Below are 8,166 nucleotides of genomic sequence, written 5' to 3' on the forward strand. Positions count from 1 at the left end.
ATAAAATTCTACAATAAAAACATTTTCTAAAATACCCTAACCCACCCCAAATGCCTGCCTGAACAACCACGTTTTTAATGCATGACAGAAGCTCATTAAGGAGGGGGCATGACGGAGTTCGCTAGGGAGGGAGTTCCACAGAGTGGGGGCCACCACAGAAAAGGCCCTCTCCCTCGTCCCCACCAGTCTAGCTGTCCTGGCTGATGAGACAGAGAGAAGGCCATCCGAGGCTGATCTTGTTAAGCGGCCTGTCTGGTGCTGCTGGAGGCGCTCCTTAAGATAGGCTGGGCCGGAACCATATAGGGTTTTAAAGGTCAAAACCAACACCTTGAATTTGGCCCAGAAAACAACTGGTAACCAGTGCAACTCCTTCAGCACTGGAGTGATGTGATCTCGCCGGCAGCTGCCTTTAATCAGGCGAGCCGCCGCGTTCTGTACCAGCTGCAGCTTCCGAACCGTCTTCAAGGGTAATGCGCCCACGTAGAGCGCATTACAGTAGTCTAAACGAGAGGAGACCAGGGCATGTACTACCAATGGGAGCAGATGGTCGGGAAGGAAGGGGCGCAGCCGCCGTATCAGATGGAGTTGATACAGCGCTGTCCGGCTCACAGCTGACACCTGAGCCTCCATGGACAGCTGGGAGTCCAAAATGACTCTCAGGCTGCGGACCTGGTCTTTCAAGGGTAGCCGTACCCCATTCAACACCAGGTCAACATCCCCTAGCCTCCTCTTGTCTCCCACTAAAAGTACCTCGGTCTTGTCAGGGTTTAGCTTCAGCTTATTCCTCCCCATCCAGCCACTCACCGTCTCCAGACATTTGGACAGGGATTCTACGGCCAACCTTGGTGAAGATTTGAATGAGAGGTAGAGCTGCGTGTCATCTGCATATTGATGACACTGCACCCCAAACCTCCTGATGATAGCCCCCAGCAGCTTCACATAGATGTTAAATAGCATCGGGGAGAGGATGGAACCCTGTGGCACCCCACAAGTAAGTGGCCACGGGTCCGAAACCTCCTCTCCCAGTGCTACCCTCTGGTACCTGCTGGAGAGGAAGGACCGGAACCACTGCAATACGGTGTCTCCAATGCCCAACCCCTCCAGGCGGTCCAGGAGGATACCGTGGTCAATGGTATCAAAAGCCGCTGAGAGGTCGAGGAGAACAAGGAAGGAACATTCACCCCTATCCAGAGCCCTCCTCATATCATCTACCAAAGCGACCAAGGCCATTTCTGTCCCATGCCCAAGCCTGAAGCCCGACTGAAATGGGTCTAGATAATCAGTTTCTTCCAAGTGTGCCTTCAACTGCACCGCCACCACCCGCTCAATCACCTTGTCCAAAAATGGCAGATTTGAGACTGGGTGAAAGTTGTTCAGAACTTGAGGATCCAAGGAGGGCTTCTTTAAGAGCGGTCTTATCACTGCCTCCTTGAGGGCTGATGGCATCACTCCCTCCTCAAGGGAGGCGTTCACCACTGCCCTGATCCCCTCACCCAGTCTCTCTCTGCAGCCCATAATGAACCAAGATGGGCAAGGATCAAGTAAGCAGGTGGTCAGCCTTACAGATGAAAGCACCTTGTCCACTTCAACAGGAGGAGGAAGCTGGAACCGATCCCACAAAACCGGTTTGCCACAGGCCGCCTCTTGCTCACTAACTGTATCCACAGCGTGCAGAGTAACACACCTAATCTGATCAATTTTATCTGCAAAGTGCCTTGCCAAGGCCTCACAGGAGGTCTTAGAATACTCCAGTGGTTCCGGAGCCACAGGACCCACCAGGCTCCGGACCACTTGGAACAGCCTCCTGGGACAGCACTCTGCAGACGCGATACAGGCAGCATAATATTCCTTTTTTGCTGCCTTCACCGCCACGTGATAGGCTGAAGATACATCTGTAGCCCGTGTCTGATCGTCTTTGGAGCGAGACTTCTGCCACCGGCGCTCTAGCCGTCTCACCTCCTGTTTCAGAGCTCGTAACCACGGATTGAACCATGGTGCAGTCCGAGCCCTGTTCAGGGGGAGAGGGCGTTTCGGAGCCACCCAATCTAATGCCCCAGAGATTGCGGCATTCCAGCCACCCACCAGGGTCTTGACCGAGTGGCCGTTGGCGTGCCCCAGAGAATCCCCAAGCGCGTTCAGGAATCCATTTGGATCCATAAGACGCCTGGGGCGGACCATTTTAATGGGTCCTCCACCCCTGCGGAGGGGTTGTGGAACCGAGAAGTCCAACGTCACCAGATAGTGATCTGACCATGACAAGGGGGTCGTGGATATACCCCCGACTTCCAGATCACTCCCCGCTTCTCCAGAAACAAACACAAGCCTAGTGCATGACCGGCTACATGGGTGGGCCCAGTTAGAATATGGTGCAGCTCCCAGGAGGCCATGGTCTCCATGAAGTCCTGAGGTGCTCCTGTGAGGATGGCCTCCAAATGTACGTTGAAGTCCCCCAACACCAATAAGTTAGGGGACTGTACATGCACATCAGAGACCACCTCAAGCACCTCGGCCAGGGAGTCAGTCATGCAGCGGGGTGGACGGTACACGAGCAGAATCCCCAGACTGCCCTTCGGGCCCAACCTCCAGTACATGCACTCAGCAACCTTGGTCTCCCGGAGAGGGTGTCTGGTGACGACCAAGGACTCTCGGTAGATAACAGCCACTCCCCCTCCCCGATCCCCAGCCCTCGGCTGCTGTGCATACGAAAATCCAGCTGGACACATGGCTGCAAGGGTTGGAGCAGCAGCCTCTGCCAGCCAGGTCTCCGTAATACATGCCAGGTCTGCACCCTCATCCAGGATCATGTCATGGATGAGGGAGGTTTTCTTGGTAACAGATCTGGCATTTTAGAGCAGCAAACAAAGGCCAGAAGATGGGGTCACGCCTCCCCCAACCATCCTTTGGCTCTGGACAGGCCCAGACCAGGGGACAGATATTACACATCTCTCCCTTGTTCCCCTTACCTGGCATGGCCTGCCCCTAGCGCTCCGCCAGCGCCTGCCACCCAGCCTCGGTATGTTCTGGCCCCCAACACTCCCCCCACTGCCTCCATCAGGTGGACACATGCCCCCTCGCTCCCGCCTATCAGGCAGGCTACCCACCCCTAAAAACACAACAAAATCCCCCAGAAAAAAAACAAAACAAACAAACAAAACAATTTAAAATCCCCTTAAAAATAATGCCAGGCAGGAGTCCACAGGGAAGGCCTGGTGGTGGCGGCGGCGGCAGGCCCAGCAGCAGCAGGCACGCCTCTTCCCTGGTGGTGGTGGCTTCTCCTGCAGGCCCTGGCTCTCCCAGGCCACCTCAGCCAGCCAACTTATGTAGCCCCTCCAGGGAGGGGCAGGTGGAACAGCACAGCTGGCTTGGTACCTGGGGGCCTGGTCCTTCAGGGACTGGCGGTCTGCCAGGCAGAAGTCTACAGGGAAGGCCTGGTGGTGGTGGTGGTAGCGGCGGCAGCAGGCCCAGCAGCAGCAGGCATGCCTCTTCCCCGGTGGTGGTGGCTTCTCCTGCAGGCCCTGGCTCACTTTACACTTGCTTACACTGAACCGCATTTGACATTTGGATGCCCATTCTCCCAGTTTGGAGATATCCTTTTGGAGCTCTTCACAATCCCTTTTTGTTTAAATCAAAATAAATAAATAAATAAATAATTTGGTGTCATCCACAAACTTGGCCACTTCACTGCTCACTCCTAATTCTAGGAATAGGATGAAAAGCATTGGTCCTAATACAGATCCCTGTGGGGCCCCACTATTTACTTCCTTCCATTGGGAGAATATATCATTTATTCCTACTCTCTGCTTTCTGTTCTTTAACCAGTTACTGATCCATAAGAGGACCTGTCCTCTTATTCCATCACTGCTAAGTTTGCTTTGGTGAGGGACTTTGTCAAAAGCCCTTTGGAAGTCCAAGTAAACCATGTCTATGGATCACTCCTGTGTTTACTGACACTCTCAAAGAACTCTAAAAGGTTTGTGAGACAGGACTTACCTTTGTGGAAGCTGTGTTGATTCTTTTTCATCAGGGCTTGTCTTTCTATATGCTTACTAATTTTATCTTTAATAATGCCTTCAATCAATTTACCCAGAACAGATGTTAAGCTAACTGGCCTGTAATTTCCTGGATACCCCTGGATCCCTTTTTGAAAATTGGCGTTACATTCCAGTCCTCTGGTATACGGGCTGATCTTAGGGACATTTGCATATTTTGGTTAGAAGATCAACAATTTCATATTTGAGTTCTTTGAGAACTCTAGGATGGATACCATCTTGGCCTGGTGATTAATTTGCTTTCATTTTATCAGTAAGGTTGAGAACTTCATCTTTTATCACCACCATTTGCCTCAGTTCCTCAGACTACCTTCCTGAAAACATCAGTTCAGGCACAAGTATCTGTCCTATATCTTCTGTAGTGAAGATGGATGAAAATAATTCATTCAGCTTCTCTGTGATCTTCTTATCCTCCTTCAGTACTCCTTTAAATCCATTGTCATCCAATGGTCCAACTGCCTCCCTAGCTGGTTTTCTGCTTCTGATATAGTTAAAGAATTCTGTATTGTTGGCCTTGATGTTGTTAGCGATATGCTCTTTATGCTTTTTTGCATCTCTTATTGTCTGCTTGCATCGCCTTTGTGCACGCTTGTGCTGCCTTTTGTTTTCCTCACTTGGGCAAGATTTCCATTTTCTGAAGGAAGCTCTCTTTTCTCTAATAGCTCCCTTAATCATGCTCATTAACCATGCCGGCGACCTCTTGGACTTGGTGCTACCTTTCCTAACCTGTGGTATACATTTTAGCTGTGCTTCTATATAACCAAGTATCTTGTTTATATATATTGTTCATATTTAAGTATCTTTTCTTAAAGCCTAATGTCTGTATTTATACCCATTTTCATATCCCTTCTTAGGGTGCAATCTTTTTGTTGAGTTACACTGGCTGTGGGGCTATGGGATTTGGTGAAAGCCCTGCTATGCTTGTAGAATGCCAGATATGCTGCCACCATGACAGACATGCTGGTGGAACACCCCACCGGCAAAGCCATGTCGGCAGTGAAGATGCACCAGTGGAATAGCTGAAATGGGTCAGAGCTGTGAGTGGCACAAGGAAGGAGCGCACTTCCCTCATATCCTGTACCAGCCTTCCCCAACCTGGTGTCCTCCAGATGTGTTGGACTACAAGTTCCATCACCCCAGCCAACATGCTGCCTGGGCATGATAGAAGTTGTCTATACCCTTTCAATCCATTGCCACATACCCTGCCATGGCCCAATCAACTGGGTAGCTCAGAGGGTCCCTTCCTTTTTTTATATATAATATTTTTTATTTAAAAAAAGAAAAGAAAAGCAAAACACAATAACAACATAAACTCACAATACACATACACTAAAATATCTCTTAAGATTGTAAGATATCTACCTTTGGCTCCCCTTATACAACAAATGCTTATTATTATTCTCTAGTTCTTATCTTAGTTGTATATCTTACATTGAGATTACAGACATTATCTCATTACTCTCCTAATTTTAACAACAACAAAAAAGAGAACCATCTCAAAGTTCAAAATCCACATACATAGATATCATTTTTCTCTATTTCTTGTACAAATTCTATAAAAGGTTTCCAATCTAACATAAATTTAGGTGTTGATCCTTCTTTAATTATAATGGTAAGTTTTGCCATCTCTGCCAGCTCCATCATTTTCATGATCCACTCACTCACAGTTGGTATTGTTTCATTCTTCCGCTTTTGTGCATACAGTAACCTTGCAGCCATTGTCATGTAGAGAAAGAGGGTTCCCCCCTTCTCTTTTATGTGTTTATCTGTTAGTCCCAATAAAAAAGTTTCTGGCTTTAATTCTATAGTAGTCTTTAATATTCTTTGAGCTAAAGACTATATTTGTTTCCAAAATGTTTTAGCTTTTTTACAAGTCTGCCATAAATGATAAAACGTTCCCTCTTGATCTTCACATTTCCAACATTTTCCAGAAACACCTTTATACATTTTAGACAATTTAAACGGTGACATATACCATCTATACATCATCTTATAAAAATTCTCTTTAAGACTTGTACATAAAGTAAATTTTAAATCTTTTCCCCACATACTTTCCCACTCTTCCATTGATATATTATGACCAATATTTTGTGCCCATTTTATCATACAATGTTTTACTTGTTCATCCTCTCAGAGGGTCCCTTCCAAAGAGAAATTCAGTTGGGCCATGGGGGAATGGGTAACAAGCTTCCCATTTCACCCACCTAGCCTAAGTCATCCAATCTGGTCTTTGTTAGAAAATACTCTGGAATTTTAATTGCATCATTATGCTTTTATTGTTGGACATTAATATGGTTTTGTTATTTGATTGTAAACTGTCTTGGAGCCCTATTAGCCAAATAGCAGGACAAAAATGAAGTGCCCATCGGCTTCAAATGTCAGTATGACATTCTGTTTGGGAGGCTTTGGTCGGGGGGGGGGCAGTTATGATGACATTTGGAGTGGGGCATGACAATCTAACTCAATCCTCCATCCCAGCCTAATATAATTGGCAGCCCCCTTCTTCCCAACTAGCAATGCATGCATGCTAGTCTCCACGGGGGGGTGGGGGGGGGAGCATCAGCAGTCTATGTCTAATACATGTTTATTAGCTATGGAACCATTTTGGAGAGGTGGGGTGGACGATGGGCTACCTGATCTTACCCCTGGCTGTTGTCCGCATTTCTTTAACTGGCAGAAATAACTTCTTCAACTTATGCAGGAGGTGCTTTGAACACTAGATGTTGCTGTTGCCATAGACTGAGGATCTTGGAAACGAATACAGCCAAATCTGGAGAATGATATTACAGTAACACCATAGCCTCTATGTTGGGCAGTAACCGGAAAATATCAGTTAGGGCCAGATTCAATCATCGAACCCAGTATACACATGGTATGAATAGAAAAAGTGAAACAGTTTATGCGAGTGCACATCCATGCACGCACATATGTACAAGGGTGCAACATTTTAATAAAACGTAGAGCCAGTGAAATTTTCTAGAAACCAGTGTGGACAGAGGGAGAGATGGAGTTCTGAGCTTGCCCACGAAAGGAACCTGTCTTATTTTATTTTTATTAGATTTATATCCCACTTTTTGACAGAGTCCTCGAAGTGGCTTATAATATTTATACAATACAGCAAGAACCACATGCTCAAAAAACAAAATTGAACAAGACAGCCAGCTCCACTGGAGCGAGAATCAGCCTCTGATGTTAGTTCCCATAGAGCAGTTGATGTCAATTAACCTGGAGTGGGGGTGGAGACAGTCCAGCTGGAGCTCCCTTTGCCTGCTCCTGTCTCCCCTCTTCTTTCCCACAGTTGAAGTCAGTTATTTATTATTTATTTATTATTAAATTTATTAATAATAAATTTGGTGAACAAGATGGGTGAACAAAGTTAGCCCTTTCTTGGGGATGGGGGTGGGGGAGAGCGGCAGTCCAACTGGAGCAGGTCCAGATGCTTCCTTTGATTGCTCCCGTCTCCTGTTTTGATGGTGTATTCTGCAGTCCTCCTTCTCCCCACGCCTTTCCTGGACAGTGCTCAGTGGATGTATCAGGGCTCAGGTTTACCTGGAAACGGTACCTTTGACTTTGAAGCCTTCCTCCAGTGAATGGCTGCTCTTGTGATTACACAGCAGTGAAGGAAAGGCACTGTTTGTATGCTGCTATCTTCTGTATCTTCTGTAACAGCTTTAGCACTGAAAGCGTTTCTAGTGCTAGGCTCTGGAAAACCCTGGCGTAGGGCTTCATCACAAGGAGCTTTTATCCTGCTATTGAGATGGTTCTCTCTCTGAAGTCTGCGGGCTCTTTAGATGACGCCGTGACCCTCCAGGGTGTCTCCTGGCATTCCCTCCAGCCTATTCCGTGTTTGCCCCAAGCACACAAAAAAATGGGTATTTTTTCCAGCCCACAGAACAGGAGTGCCATGACCTCCCCATGAAATTCTCCTATAGTGGAAGAAACCGCTGTGTCTGCCTGCTGTGGGCGTTTATTTTCGGTTGTTGGGGGCATGGTCAGGATGAGGTTTGACAGGAGCGAGGGGAAGAAACGCCTACCCATTGCATCTCCTCCCTCTGCACTTCTCAATTGGAGGGAGAAGAGGGTAAAATGCCTTCCTGCAATGAAGGGAGACACATCT

The sequence above is a fragment of the Heloderma suspectum genome, chromosome 3 (genome assembly GCF_057233095.1).
Source record: "Heloderma suspectum isolate Gila_16-S chromosome 3, 16-S_ref, whole genome shotgun sequence".
Lineage (NCBI taxonomy): Eukaryota > Metazoa > Chordata > Lepidosauria > Squamata > Helodermatidae > Heloderma > Heloderma suspectum.